We start from the raw sequence: 14,684 nt of genomic DNA, 5'->3' as shown, positions 1-14,684 counted from the left end.
ATGCACAAGTTCATCTAGAGTAAACCTCCTTACTGCAGATTAACAGGTCTAACAGAATTATTTCTTGTTTGGGTTCATCTTATTAAACCCTTTTATTAAATGTAGAGCTGTGGCAGGATCAAGAATTTTGCGCTGAAGAGGTTGTTATATTGGTGTTTGTTGTGACAAAGTTCTTCCAATTATCCATTTTGCGTTCAGGCTATTGCTGTCAGAAGTTGTCAATCATATATTTGTGTATTGCTGAAAAAAATAGGACATTTCGAAGCTTTTCGTTTTGCACTCATCAGGACACTTGCAAGAATACCAATAATGGGGAAAACAACAATTTATACTGTATGAGAAGAGATTGGTTGGCAAATGGACTCTGATTGGTAGAGGCATTGCCATGGAGAATGCACTAATGATGGTGACTGACAGTTAACTGCGAAGCTGCCTGGTTTAACATGTCTCTTTGACATGTCTCTTTTTTTTCAGCAATACTCCAATTCTGTACTACCAAACGACTAAATCATATACTGAGTCTTTTGGATATTAGAATACATGTGTTCTGCTTCTCGTCAGAGGTGCCCTTATCAAAGGAAAATACATTAAATATTTCCTCAAAAGTTGCCCTGTGTCAGGTTGAGGTGGGGAAGGAAATGGGGAGGGTAATCTATAACTTGTGGTTGATATACAAATTAACAGAAAGGAACATTTTTGGCAGATCTTTGAATAAAGAAAAATGCTCAGGAATCCAAAAGAGCACATGAAGTTTCTAACAGCAACATTTTAGGTACAATTAAGAAAAGCAGAATCAGCTTAAACTAAACATGAGTATAAGAAAACTTCATTTATACTGCAATGTCTCTATTAAACAATGGAGTAATTTCAATTGGCTTCTAAAATATAGCTCTTGCATTTAGCGCAGAACAATTGTGAAATATATGTCTCAGGTTGTTGTGTCTTCAAACATTAACCATTTTGGAGTGAGAAAGACTAATTCTGGTATTCCTGTTTCTAACTGTGCACATTCTCTAGTAAAACCAGAAACTACTCAGCAGGTCAGGTTGCATCTGTGGAAAGAGCAACAGAGATAACATCTCTGATCTCAAAGATGTACATCCTCTGTCAAAAAGTGATTAAAAATTATAGCACTCGACCATTTTATTCATCTTGCATATTCTGTTGAATGATTCATTCTGCATAGTAATATCTCTTTCTTTTTAGGTTGTGATCAAGTGAGAAGGATTTTGAAAAAAACTTCTTCATCTTCATCACATCAAATTCCATTTCCATTGTTTGGGTAAGAAAAATCCAAAGCTTTTTGATTCACAAGACCCTGTAGAGTAAACCTCCTTACTGCAGATTCACGGATCTGACAGAATTATTTCTTGTTAGGAGGGGTTCATCTTATTAAGCCCTTCTATTAACTGTAGAGCTATGGCAGGATCAAGAATTTTGCACTGAAAAGGTTGTAATATTGGCGTTTTGTTGTGACAAAATTGACCTATACTTCCAATTATCCATTTTGTGTTAAATCTATTGCTGTCAGAAGTTGGAAATTAGAGTACATATGTCCTGTGGTACTTCAGAGCTATTCTTTTCAAAGAAAAAAACAAATATTTCTTCTACAATTGCTGTAATTAAAATTCTCAATTAAACAATAGTGTAATTTCGATTGGCCTTTTAAGTGCGACTACTGCATTTAGCACAGAACAAATTGTGAAATATATGTCTCAGTTTGTTGTGTCTTCAAACATTAACCATTCTGGAGTGGGGAAAGAATCATTCTGGTATTCTTGTTTCCAAACTGCACAAATTCTTCAATCAAACCAGAAAATGCTCAGCAGGTCAGGTAGCATCTGTGGAATGAGCAACAGATAACATTTTAAGTTGATGCACTTTCATCAGAACTGGAAAAGATTAGAGATTGGAATAGATTTCAAGAAAGTGAAAATGGGGAGTGTGGAAATAAAAGCAAAAGGAAAGATCTGTGATAGGGTGGAAAGCAGAAGAGATTAAATGACAAGTGTTAGTGGTGCAGGGCCAAAGGGAGTGTTGATAGGACAGGGGAAAAAAAATAAACAAAAGATGTATCTAGAAGAGGTGTGAAAGGCAGAAGGATGGACATCATCTGTCAAAAAATGATTTAAAAAAAATAAGCAAGCAAGGAAAAAAGAAATAAGATGAGGGCAGTGGCTATTGTCAGAAATTGTTGAGCTGTGTTGAGTCCAGAAGGCTGTAAAGTGCCTAATCGAAAAATGTGGTGCTGCTCCTTGAGCTTGCGCTGAGCTTCATTGGAACAGTATAGGAGGCCGAGGACGGCGAGATCAATGGTGGAGAATTAAGATGACAGGCAATTGGAAGCGCAGAGTCATGCCTGCAGACTGAGGAAGGTGTTCCGCAGGGTGGTCACCCAATCTTTGTTTGGTCATTCCAGTTTAGAGCCAGATTCTCCAGTTGCTTGGTTGCAGCATTTCCAGAAATCTCTTGAAGTCTGACATTATAACCAGAAAGCTGTTCCTAGTTTAATGGCACAATAGTCTTTAATACCTAGGTGACAACAGGATTCAGCACATACAAGCATCAGCTCAAGTGAAACAAGGACATGATAACCACAATATAACTTGTATTTTTTCTGCATTTTATTCAAGTGAATTTGTTTTCAGCTCTTTCTCTCTGTGCAGATATCCATGATGGTAAACTAATGATGTTCCATATACTTGCTTTTTTATTGAATTTTTCTCAGTAGAGCAATGTTAATACATAACTGAGAATGAATGTAGTTGAAAAGTTCTTGTGAAAGGGTTTACTTACCTTTTAGAAATAGGTATAATCTAATATTTGGACTATAAGATAGATTAATATTTCAGTGAAAGAGTTTACACCGAAGTGTAAGAGAAAACTTTGAAAGAGAAAACTTTAATAAAAGGGACATGTAATACAGATGTATCTGTGATGTACTGAGAAAGTGAATATTATAGTGTGCTACTGTTTTTTTTAAATCGAATGAAATACTATCACAGTGAATATAAGACGTGGGCTGGAGTAGAAATTTAGAAAGCCTTCATGGTAAGTCCAGTAACAATGAAAAGTGATTTTACATTGATTGAAATTCAGCGCATTTGCCTTCACTACTTAACTTTTAACTTTGAAAAATAAACACGCGACCCTTGTATATATGGGCTTGAATTTTCCTGCGTCGGGCAGGCTCAGCGGGAGCAGTCGGGAACCCGACCACCGCCTGCGATCGGGTGTGCACTGCTATTTTACGCGGGTGGGCCAATTAAGGCCCGCCCAGCGTAATGTGTATCTCCGAGATAGGCAGGCGGGGGCGGGAGCTCAATGCCCGCTGGGTCCCAATGGCGACCCAGCGGCCTATTCAAAAACGGCGCAGGCAGCCGTTGACTTTGTGGAGCAGGACGGATGCAGAACGTCGTTGGAGAACAGGCCAGGCGGGAGGGCAGGCCGGTGGGGCAGTCGGCCCCGAGGTTTTCAGACGACTGCCTCGCTGCCCTCCTGGAGGAGGTAGCAGCACACCGGGATATCCTTGTTCCAAGGGACGGGAGGAAGAGGCGCCCCCACCTAACCAAACATGCCTCGAAGGAAGTGGCATCATGATGAGCCCCCATGATGTGGTGAGGCGCACATGGGTGCAGTGCCACAAGCGGTTTAATTACCTCCTGCAATCAGGGAGGGTGAGTACCGTGTTGGATTGGATCACTTAGCACAGCAGTTAGCAGCGGCCCCTCCCCTCTGGACCTCGGAGGTTTTAGAGTGTGAGTGGCAAATGTCAATGAGGCAGCATCTGGGCAAGGGGATGAGCCCTGGCTGCTTGGAATGAGTGTTTTGCGGCTCCAGGGTCACGAATTGGCTGAGCCCTGCGAGGTATTCCTCAGGTGGGGTTGGCCAGGCTGCAATGGCACTGCAGGTACAGGGTGGACTAATCAATGCTCCTCTGTCCTGTCAGGAGAAGACAGCCCACAATAATGCAGAGAGGCGGAGGACTGGCCCACCTTCTAATTTTGACCAGACGCGAGCAGGAGGCGCTGGAGCTGGAGAGGCACCATGCGCCTAGATCAACCGGCCGCGATGAGGTTGGGGTGCCACAGGGAGGTAAGAGTACAGTGCACTGTTGTCAGAATGTCTGTCATTACAATCATTCCACTGCATATTGATTTGAGCCTCCAACATGGAATCTCCATTAATAATGGAAAGACGAGGGCACCCTGATTTGGGTGCCAGGCATGCACAGTAACAGTGTAACTACTTCAACTAATCACTTGTCCTTGTTCTTCCTTTTAGGCTCACCAGAACACCCTCAGCCTCAAGAGCTTGAAAGACCGCTGCTCATGGAGGATCTGAATGCACCAGCATCACACCCTCTCAGCCAGGCAGTCACCAGGGCCGATACCAGCACCTCGGTGGGAATAAGATTGTTGGCTAGTATCTCGGTGCACAGCGGTGAGGCCACTTCACATTTGCTTGAGGTGCAGGCAGAGGCAGAGAGTGTCCAGGGCGCCGACAGTCAGAGGACTGATGGGGACCAGGAATGTGCTCAGACGGTGGTTGATGATGTGCCCCTGGAGTTGTCCCTGAGGCAGCAGATGCTGGAATACCAGCAGGGTGTGTGGGAGGATCTGGCGGAGATACATGAGGGTACGCGTGCCATGGTGCCCGTGATGGAGGAGTCCATGCGGAGCATGAGCAATGCAATGACCCTCATGGCCGAGTGCACTGCCTCCTCCATGGAGAGTGTGGCTGGCGACTGTCATGGAGAGGCTCCTTCAGGAGCTCAGTCACGGCTTCCTGGGGATGTACTCAGACCTGCAAGCCCTCACACCGGCAATAACTTCAGGTGGTCAGTGTCAGTGTGGGAGATGGATTATGCACCAAATATCCGAGCTCGGTGTCCATCCATCAGTGGTGAGCAGGGAGGTCCAGAGCGACTTGACATTGGCGCACGAGCTGCTTGTTTTCCCTGCGAGCTCCTCTCAGGGCGCTCCGGATGACGGCAGCAGCTCCCCCTCGCCTCTGCCAGTGACTGTGGCATCTGATGAGGCTGCAGTGACTGGGGAGGTACCAGCCATGCCAATTGGCCGCTCCCTCCCATGCGGGGCTAGCACAGGCTCCACGGGCCAGAGGAAGCCCGCCAAGGTCATCAAGGCCAACAGGACAGCACGGTGAGCAGGCTGTCTCCAATGCTGGTGCCAGCGAGGGGGAGCACCTAGATGTAGCACCCGTAAACGTAAATCACCTTAGGCACAACACAGGCTTCTCACTGGTGTTCTTTTTTTGCCCCACTTTTAAGTTCTTTATAAGCTGGTGTGATGTGATGTCAGGTGTGAAACACCTTTACATTTAATTTGATTTATGTATGCCAGGCTCCACACCAGTAAGTGTTCTTGTTTTCAACAAGCCTCTGGGTGTTTCACTAGTTCTGCAGGTAAAGGGTGACCCATGATGTTACGAGTGACGTGTTTGTCATTGTGCTTTATTGAAACGGCACATAGTGCATGTTGTTCATCAAGCAAATGTTCCTGTCGAATATCAAGTATGGAACCTGTAGCTCTGGCATTTGGTAGTGGTTCATATTTGGTAGGCTAGCTGAAGGAGCATTGGATCAAAGCCTCCTGGGTGTCCCTGCCTTCCTGGAGGTTGCCCAGTTCAGCACCTTATCCCCTCAGTGTTTTCCTGAGTGTGCTCGTCCTTGGACTCACTACTGGGCTCATCGTCTGCTGCCAGATTAGCCGCATCAACATCCGCTTCCTCCACTGCGTTCCCCCTTTCCAGCGCCAGATTGTGGAGAGCGCAGCATGCAACCACTATCAGTGACACACGATCTGGAGGGTACTGGAGTGCGCCCCCTGAGTGGTCCAGGCGTCGGAAGTGCATCTTGAGAAGACCGATGGTTCTCTCTACCACAGCCCTTGTGGAGGCGTGGCTCTTATTGTACCGCTGCTCGGCCTCTGTTCTTGGATGGCGGAGAGGCGTCATGAGCCACATTTTGAGGGGCTAGCCCTTGTCACCCAGCAGACATCCATCCAGCCGGGCTGGAACACTGAAGAGCCTCAGCACCTGGGAGTGTCTGAGGATGTAGGCGTCGTGGGTACCTTGCACAGACTTATAGAATCTGCATCCCGTGATCACACACTATCTGCACGTTCATGGAGTGGAAGCCCGTCCTGTTGACGAAGGCACCAGACTCACCTGCTGGTGCCTTGATGGCCACGTGTGCAGTCTATAGCACCCTGGACACGGGGGAAGCCAGCAATGGCCGCGAAGTCTCTGGCTCACTGTGTCTGGCTGGCCTCATCCGTGCGGTAGTGAATGAAAGTCAATGCATGCCTGAACAGAGCATCTGTCATCAGCTTGACACAAGTGTAGACAGCTGATTGGGAGACTCCACAAAGATCCCCCACTGAGCCCTGGAAAGAGCTGGAGGCATAGAAGTTGAGGGCCACTGTGACCTTTTGCACCACTGGCATGGGGTGTCCATACAGTTGGAGCTGATCTCAAGGCCAATTATCTGACAGATGGAGGTCACTGTCTCCCTTGAGAGGTGGAGCCTCCTTCGGCACTGCACCTCAGACATATTGAGGTAGCTGCATCGCTGCCTGTAAACCCTGGCAGCAGGATAGTGGCGTCTTCTGCGGCCTATTCCGCTGCACTTCTTGTCGGCCTTGTGCCCCTTGTGCCTGCGCCTGTCCTCCCACAGGTGGCTCCCCTGGAGGCTGAATAGGGACTCCTGGCCTCCTCCCACTTCTGGCCCTCTCTTCCTCCTCAGAGGAGGTGCCTCCAGTGGAGACCACAATCCCCATTCCCAGGGTAAGGGAAGGCTGCCTGATACCTGCAAGGCCCCAAGTGTTATGACTCCTCCGGAGGCCAGAACCAAAGCCTGTTTTTTCTGTTAAAGCAGCTCTGAAGCGAATGAAGTTGTCCTGTTCATACAAGCAAGTAGCAGTAAGTAATAATCTAAAGTTCTAACAACTCGCATTAGCGAGCCCACTCACCTCTCTTATTCCATCCGTGGATGAGGTTTTTGAAAACGTGGCCTGCTCGTTGCACCCGTGCGATGCCCTGAAAATCGCACGGGCTGCGCAAAATGTAAATCAGTTGCTGCCTTAAGGGCCTTAACTGCCCCGTTAATTAATGGCAGGCACCCATCCGTACTCATAGTGCGCCCGCCTTCCGAAATATCGTGATGGTGCGGGGTGACGCGGGGCACACGCCCGACATCATTTTACGCGCTGGCATGTTGGGCCTGCCACTGTACAGTCACTCCACCTCTCTTCATCACCTTCTGAGAATGAACTGTAAAATCCTGGCCATGGAGTATTTTTAAAAAATTATAATTTTCAGAAACGCAAATTGTTGATCAGAGATGACTTCTGTGTCAGCTGGGTCCTATGATGTTGCTAAACATATTCTCGTGCATTTGGGTGAAACCTAAACTGCACAGTGCTTGCAAACACATCTTGCTTCTGACACCTGGGGCTAAGTTCATTCTCAGAAGGTGATGGAGAGAGGTGGAGTGACTGTACAGTGGGAGGCATGAACCTTCTAACTGCAGTACAGTGTAGAGAATGCCTTGGCTAGAGAGATTGCAATATGCTACCCAATTGTACACTTACAAGTTCTGTTCCCTATAAGCACTTTGTTTCCATACTCATTCAGGTACACCCGACTTACACAACAAATCTGTTCCATGGCTGCACTGGTTTGCTGTGATTCTGATCCCAAGGATGAATTTAGGGAAGATTGATCCATGCAGTTCTCAAAGGAAAAAAAAGGTTTTCCTTAATTTATATTTATCAAAGTAACAGTAAAGCTTTTGAATTCTGCAAATTTTTCACCATTGAAAAATAACTTAGATTTTCTAAAAGAAATAATCGATTATATATCGAAAGCATTCATGTGAGTGTGGACTTGAATTATGTATCATAGCAATATATTGTATGCAAAATCCACCATTACTAGCTAAGCTGTAGTATCTAAAGAGCTGGAAGAGGATTAAAAGAAGAAATTTGACAAAACTAAATGCATCGAATGATGGATCGGGTACTTGTTTTGTGTGAAAGAATATTTTTCCCATGTTGTCTTTTTTCTCCATGTGCACATCTAGATCTTGGTGAAATAAAAATTTGCTTTGCCTTTTGTAATTAAAGCACACAAGTGCTTTTGCTACTATTAGCACATAGAGGACATTTGCTTATGTTTTTTATTGCTCCCAACTTTTGGGATATTTCAGAAAATTCTATAAAAATATGTTATCATATTTGCCAGACTTTTTAATGGTTTTATTTTAGAAAGAAAGCCTGGATCTGTTGTAGTGTCTTTCTCCACCTTAGGCTGTCCCATGAAGTTCTAATTTTTAAACTATAGTCACGACTTAATGTCAGGAAATGTGACAGTCAATTTAAGAAGAATGAATAAAAAAAAGTCTTACAAACAGTAGTTGCTGAAATTTAATTTGGTTTACTTCTGAAGCTGGGCACTATGTTGTCAGTCAGAATTTCAATGATTCATGCATCAACATCATCTTGGGAAGCCTAATAACTTCTCATCTAAAATTATTAGATGGTGTAATAAATACAGTTTGAAAAGCATACTTTAATCCATCATGAACTGACTTTATCAAAAAGCAGAGTACTGCCAATGCTGGAAATCTGAAATAAAAACAAGATGCTGGAAATATTCAGAAAATCAGAGTGCATCTGTGGAGAGAGAAACAGAGCTAATGTTTCAGTTTGATTACCTTTCACCAGAAAGTTCTGTTGAAAAGTCATCGACCTAAAACATTAACTTTTAGTTGCAACATAGTGGAGTCAACATGTAGGGCCAGAAATTACTGGAAAAATAATGATGAATCAAAGGCACTTGACATTTTTAGTTCATAAAAAATACAGCAAGTTGCAGCGAAGAATAGGTATACCAGGGGTTTCAATTTCCTACATATTGTTGCACTACTCTGCTGTTAGTCTTAATAAAACCAAAAAAAACTAGCTTGAGCATCTGTCCCCCATTGAAATTAATTGTATGCCATGAAATTGCTGGATTGATGCTGTCAATGTGGATTAATATCACCGTAGCCATTTAGGGTTGATAATTCACGTCACAAGACAATGTTGATAATATGGGACAGAATTTTTAATCCGAGGCCGGGAGTTGGAAATAAGGGCTAGTTCTAGGTCTCGACCCCATACCGCAACATACTTTCGACATGCCAACTGCAATTTTCAACACTTAAGCTAATTTTAGGCCACGGGGTAGGCTTGCTGTCCAATTGGGGATGACATTTGTTAATAGAATCAAAGCTGGTGAGTGGTCAAAACCTAGACTCACAGCTTTTCTTTACTGAGAGAGTTTATTGACTTTGTTCAGTCTCATGGCTCTCCTCAACCTCCCAGTGTCCCAGCTGCCCCCTATTTATATGTACTCAAAGTATTTAATTAAACCATGCCCTTCAGCTGTGTATCCTAACAATACAATTAACATTAACAAGGGGCAGGCTGCCAATGCCTGAGGGTCTCCCAATGGCTGAGGTGCGAGCTGCCAATGTGAGGATGCAGACAGTGGGGGACCAGTGCAGGTATGTTCATTTTAATTTTTTAAAAATGAGATAACTGTCTGGCCATGATCCTGGAGGGGCTGCTGTGGCCTGGCAGCCGTTATGTGTCTGGGGGGGGCTGGGAAGAGGTGTTTCCTTGCTTGATCCATTATGAACCCCCTCCCCAATTTCCTGCCCAAAGCCCGCGTCCAGGCAACAAGGGCTGCCTGCAGTGCTGACTGGAAATCCCAGTCAATGCGGGAACAGGACCTTGACAGGCTTTTTAATAAATATAATTAGCCTAAATTGGCTACCCGCCACTTGCCTGAGCTAATCCAACCCCAAGTGGCCTCTTTCAAAATGGTTCAGGGTTGGGGTCGCAGTGGGGAACCAGTACAGCTGCCAGCGGTGCTAAACTGCATGCCCGACCATCTCCAATGTCATTGAAACATAAAATTCTGACTGGGACGGACAGACTGGATGCAGGGATGATGTTTCCTCTGTCTAGAACAAGGGGTCACAGTCTCAGGGTATGGGGTAGAACATTTAGGACTGAGATAAGGAGAAAACTCTTCACTCAGAGGGTAGTGAACCTCTGGAATTCTCTACTGCAGAAGGCTATGGAGGCCAAGTCACTGAATATATTTAAGAAGGAGATAGATTTCTGGACTCTGAAGGCGTCAAGGGGTATGGGGAGAGTGCGGCGTTGAGATAGAGCATCAGCCATGATCATATTGAATGGCGAAGCAGGCTCAAGGGGTCGAATGACCTACTCCCGCTCCTATTTTCTATGTTTCTATGTTTTCCCAATCTGGACCCTAAAGTTTTAAAAAAATCCAATCCATAATTTTAGATCCTGACATAATATTTAACTTTGGAGGCCCAGAAAGGGAGCAATGAACCAAAAGAGTGAATTTTAACTTCAAAGAGTGAGTGGATTTGGGAGCGAGTGGGCGATTTAAAAGCATTATCATTAACAGCAGCCTGGAAGTCGGTTCCAACCCACCAACTTCAACTGTAACTTTAACTTTTAGCTGGTTCTGAAGAAAAGTCATATCAGACTCGAAACGTTAACTCTGTTTTTCTCTCTCTACAGATGATGCCAGACCTGCTGAGTTTTTCCAGCACTACTTGTTTTTACTTCAGATTTCCAGCATCTGCAGTATTTTGCTTTCATTTAACTGTAGTTGGCTTGGCTGCATGCAAGAAACCCCCTCCGGTAAGGCGGGTTGTTGATTTATTTATGTCAAGAGTTAATTAACAGCCATTTGACAAGATATTTCATTTTTAACAGTGGGTGAACAGGTTTCCTCAGAAATCACCTGTGAAAGTAATAGGGGCAGTTGATGGGGCTGAAGAAATGACAGGCAAAAAACACCATAAATACTGGGATTTCACTCCTGCCTCTTTGCCTATGTGAAAGGCTTTTGCTCGCAGTACTTGTTCTGAGTGTGACCTTTCATTCATTTTTGTTGATTTCTACTACTCTAGAGGTGCCTTTCACTACATTGGATGTTTGTACATCCGATCTCTACTTCCCATATCAGATCAGCATGGGTGCTGTTTATGTTGCTTTACCTTGGGCCTCAGATGTACAGCAGGGTCAGGAGGAGCAGTAGCCTTCTCTTCACAGACATGTTACTCCATCGGAGAGAGGAGATGAGCACAGAGGTGCAGCTTGGGGGCGAAACCCGCAACACGGTAATAAGGCCGAGGATCAGCTTCCTGGACCGTCCAAACACCAGTGCCTCAGGAGGCTCCAGGTATCGCATTATATGTCGCCGCAGACATTTGCAGCCTCCTGGAAAAAGACCTGTGCCAAGTGGACATGATGCCATTCTTTACAAGTAGCTGTCAAAGTGACCACCACCCTCAACTTCTCTGGTTCCTCCCAGCGATCTGCAGGAGGTGTTTGCAGAATTTTGCAGTCCGTGTCCCAAAAACCACGCACCACGCAGTTGACCGATGCCTTGTATGCCAGGGCAGGCTATTGCTGTACACTTTGCCACCAATGAAACCTGTCAGATTGAGTTGGGTTTGCTGCTCTGGCTGGCTTCTCACAAGTTCAGGGCATCGCCGGTTGCACACGTGGCAATCAAGGCACCCCCAGATCACCCTGAAATGTTTGTGAACCATAAGGGCTTCCACTCCATTATTGGGTAGCTTGTCTGCAACCGCAAAAAGATCATTATGCAGTGTGTAGGATTCTCCAGGAGCTGCCGTGTTGCATTTGTTCTGCACCAGCCCACCTTTCCTGAGCTCTTCACACCTTGGAACAGACTTGCTGACTGCCTGCTACTTAAAATGTGGCTGATGGTACCCTTGAGGAGCCCAAAAAGTTTGCCTCAAGACCAGTACAATCAAAGTCATTGATACAACCAAGGTGTATCATTGAGCAATCACAATGCTCAACATATGCTTCCTGTGTTACAACAAATCTGGAGGCGCCCTTCAATATGCAGCTACCAAGGCCTCAAGAATGATTGTGGTGTGCTAGGATTGCAGCTGCAGAAGGTGCAAGGTACATAGTGCAGTGTCTCTTAGGAGGAGAAGAAGGAAGAAGATAATGTGTCCATGGCACCAGTTGCAGTGCACATCGCTGCTGAGGTCCCAGAGATGGCCTCATGCTAGCGAGATTTAGTTAGTTTGTTTCAGTGCATCCATCTGCCAGCCACAGTCTGAACCCACGAAGATCTCTTTCCCTCAACACAAGACAATACTGCAATCAACAGATTATCCATGTCACAGACACCCATTGCTTAGCCTTAAGACCTGTTTTCTATTCATTAAAAGGGAGAGGACCACTTGTCGGGCAGTAGCTAAAAATGGTCAAGATGGGAAAGTGGTACAAACAAGTAATTTTTACGTGACTCAGATGCTAATCAGAAAATTAATGATCTAATGTTGTGCAACACACTTATGTGCACACTTTTATGCGACTACAATTCTTTACTCTTTTTCTGATACTCCTTTGAGGTGTAAATCCTCTGGCTTCAGCAGATGGAGAGGCAGCTGCCCATATCCCTGCTTTGACTGCTGAGGTGCCCTTGGCCGACAGCATCTTGGCTTTGGAGCCAGGAGAACCCGACCAATGGCTGTTTCACATGCATCTGTGCAGGAACAGGCACGATCATTGGGACTTTTTTTTTCCTTCATGGGGTGTGAGTATAGTTGCTCATCTCTAATTGCCCTTGAGAAGGTGGTGGTAAGCCACCTTCTCAAATGGCTGCAGTCCCCATCTGGTGCACATACACTAACAGTGCTGTTAGGAAGGAAGTTCCAGGAAGCAGCATTGTGGGACGCCGACTGAGCGGTGGCAACAGGTGAGAAATGAAAGTGCTTTAAGCAGAGTCCTCACTTTCATGATAAAAGCAAAATCCTGCGGATGCTGGAAATCTGAAATAAAAAACAGAAAATACTGGAAAAACTCAGCAGGTTTGGCAGCACCTGTGGAGAGAGAAACAGAGTTAACATTTCGAGCTCTGAAGACTCAAAATGTTAACTCTGTTTTCATTCCTCATTTTCGTCTCCTTTCTCCGTCCCCCTCCTGTTGGCCTACCTGCACTTCCTCGCTAGCAATGAACTGGAGAGCATTTTGCTGCAAATCGAAGGAACATTGAAGGGCCACGGCTAAGGTTTCATTAATCCTCTTTAAGGTGGCATTCAGAATGTGCAAGTCATTGGTGAGGGCCAGCATGCCTTCAGCTGGCCAATCTTTCTATGAATGAAGACATCATCGCAAAAACCTACGACATTGTGGCACTTATTCTTGGGATGGACTCCTCCAATTTCTTTAGAAGCATGAACAATGGGGTTGAAAAGCCAGCCAATATCTTTCTCAATTTTGCTGCTGCTCCAGAATTATCCTCGTCATTGACGGCCCCGGAGGTCCAGCATCTCTGTCCAGCTGAGTAGAACTTGGAGCATCCTGTGCCCTCCGAGGACTCTCCATCTCAGTGCCTGTTTCCACTTCCTGCTCTTGTTGACTTGTGTTGTGATGCATGAGACACCAGGTGAAAGCCCAACTATCTGTCTTACCAGACCCCCGAAATCTGTGTACTTGAGCTGGTGCATAGTCTGCATGAGCGCTTTCCTCTTGGACTGTATGGCCTCCTCTGTGATGTCTTTGTCCTCCTGCAGCACCTCCACTTGAAGGGTCTGTGGAAGATGTAAGACATGAATTAGCACTGTCAAGGTAAGAGGATGTCGTCATTATGTCCATGATCATATTTCACCAGCTCCTGACATCAGGTGAACATGAGTGAGTCAAAAGCAGTATAGATATTTTTCCTAGCTCTGATGAAAGGTCATCGACCTGAAACATTAACTCCGTTTCTTCCTCCACAAATGTTGCCTGACCTACTGAGTATTTCCAGCATTTCTGTTTCCGATTTCCATCATCCATAGTATTCTGCTTTTCCACATGTAGCAGTGTTGCATGCCTTGTGGCTGTGCGATATTTAATTTTATCACTGGGTAGTTGGGAGGCCCCCATTTCTCCACCTCTGGCAAGCACATTGTACTCATTTTATCTCTAGTGCCTCCTCCTTCCTCTGCAGCTGCCAGTTACAAGATGGCTAGAGTATTCCACCTCCAGTTCTCTGCTTCTCCCTGCTATTGTGTGCTCTCTTCTGCAAGGAGAGAAGGAGAGGCCTATGGGTGAGAGTAATGAAATGTGTTGAACAACATTTTTTTGAGGGAGACATGCGGGAGAGGCATGTAATTGCATTAAGATAAGGGCGAGTGGTGGATGGTCATATGGGGATGCAAGGAAGTGCATGCACAGAGCAGGATGCTTGCACCTGCAAGGTTGGTGTGAGGAGTGGACTTGGGAAGGCAGAGTATTTTTATTTACCCTTCCACGGGATATGTGTGTTGCTGACTAGGCCAGCATTTATTGTCCATCCCTGATTACCCTTGAGAAGGTAGTGGTGAGCTGTCTTCTTGAACTGCTGCAGTCCATCTGGTGTAGGAACGCCCGCAGTGCTGTTAGGGAGGGAGTTCCAGGATTTTGACCCAGCTACAGTGAAGGAATGATGATAGTGTTCCAAGTCAGGATGGTGTGTAGCTTGAAGGGGAACTTGTGGGTGGTTGTGAGGGGGAATTGGGTTGATATGCACATCAGGATGTAGTTGTGCAATTTTATCCACTTTCC

General features: G+C 45.4%; 1 protein-coding gene across 7 annotated transcripts in view; it reads left to right on the top strand.

Annotated features, from left to right (window-relative positions):
• The window catches only part of bbx (BBX high mobility group box domain containing), a 206,377-nt gene that overhangs the window by 41,212 nt on the left and 150,481 nt on the right, over positions 1-14,684 (top strand). For 6 of the 7 annotated variants that reach the window (XM_078560038.1, XM_078560034.1, XM_078560035.1 and 3 more), the window contains one exon: positions 1,207-1,282. The exons of the other annotated variant lie outside the window; for it this stretch is intronic. The gene's annotated coding sequence lies outside the window, so the exon portion shown is untranslated. The remainder of the gene's footprint in view (positions 1-1,206; positions 1,283-14,684) is intronic. 7 annotated transcript variants of the gene reach the window in all.

Source organism: Cetorhinus maximus, chromosome 16 (genome assembly GCF_964194155.1).
Source record: "Cetorhinus maximus chromosome 16, sCetMax3.hap1.1, whole genome shotgun sequence".
NCBI lineage: Eukaryota > Metazoa > Chordata > Chondrichthyes > Lamniformes > Cetorhinidae > Cetorhinus > Cetorhinus maximus.
This window is presented reverse-complemented; position numbering and strand designations above follow the sequence as displayed.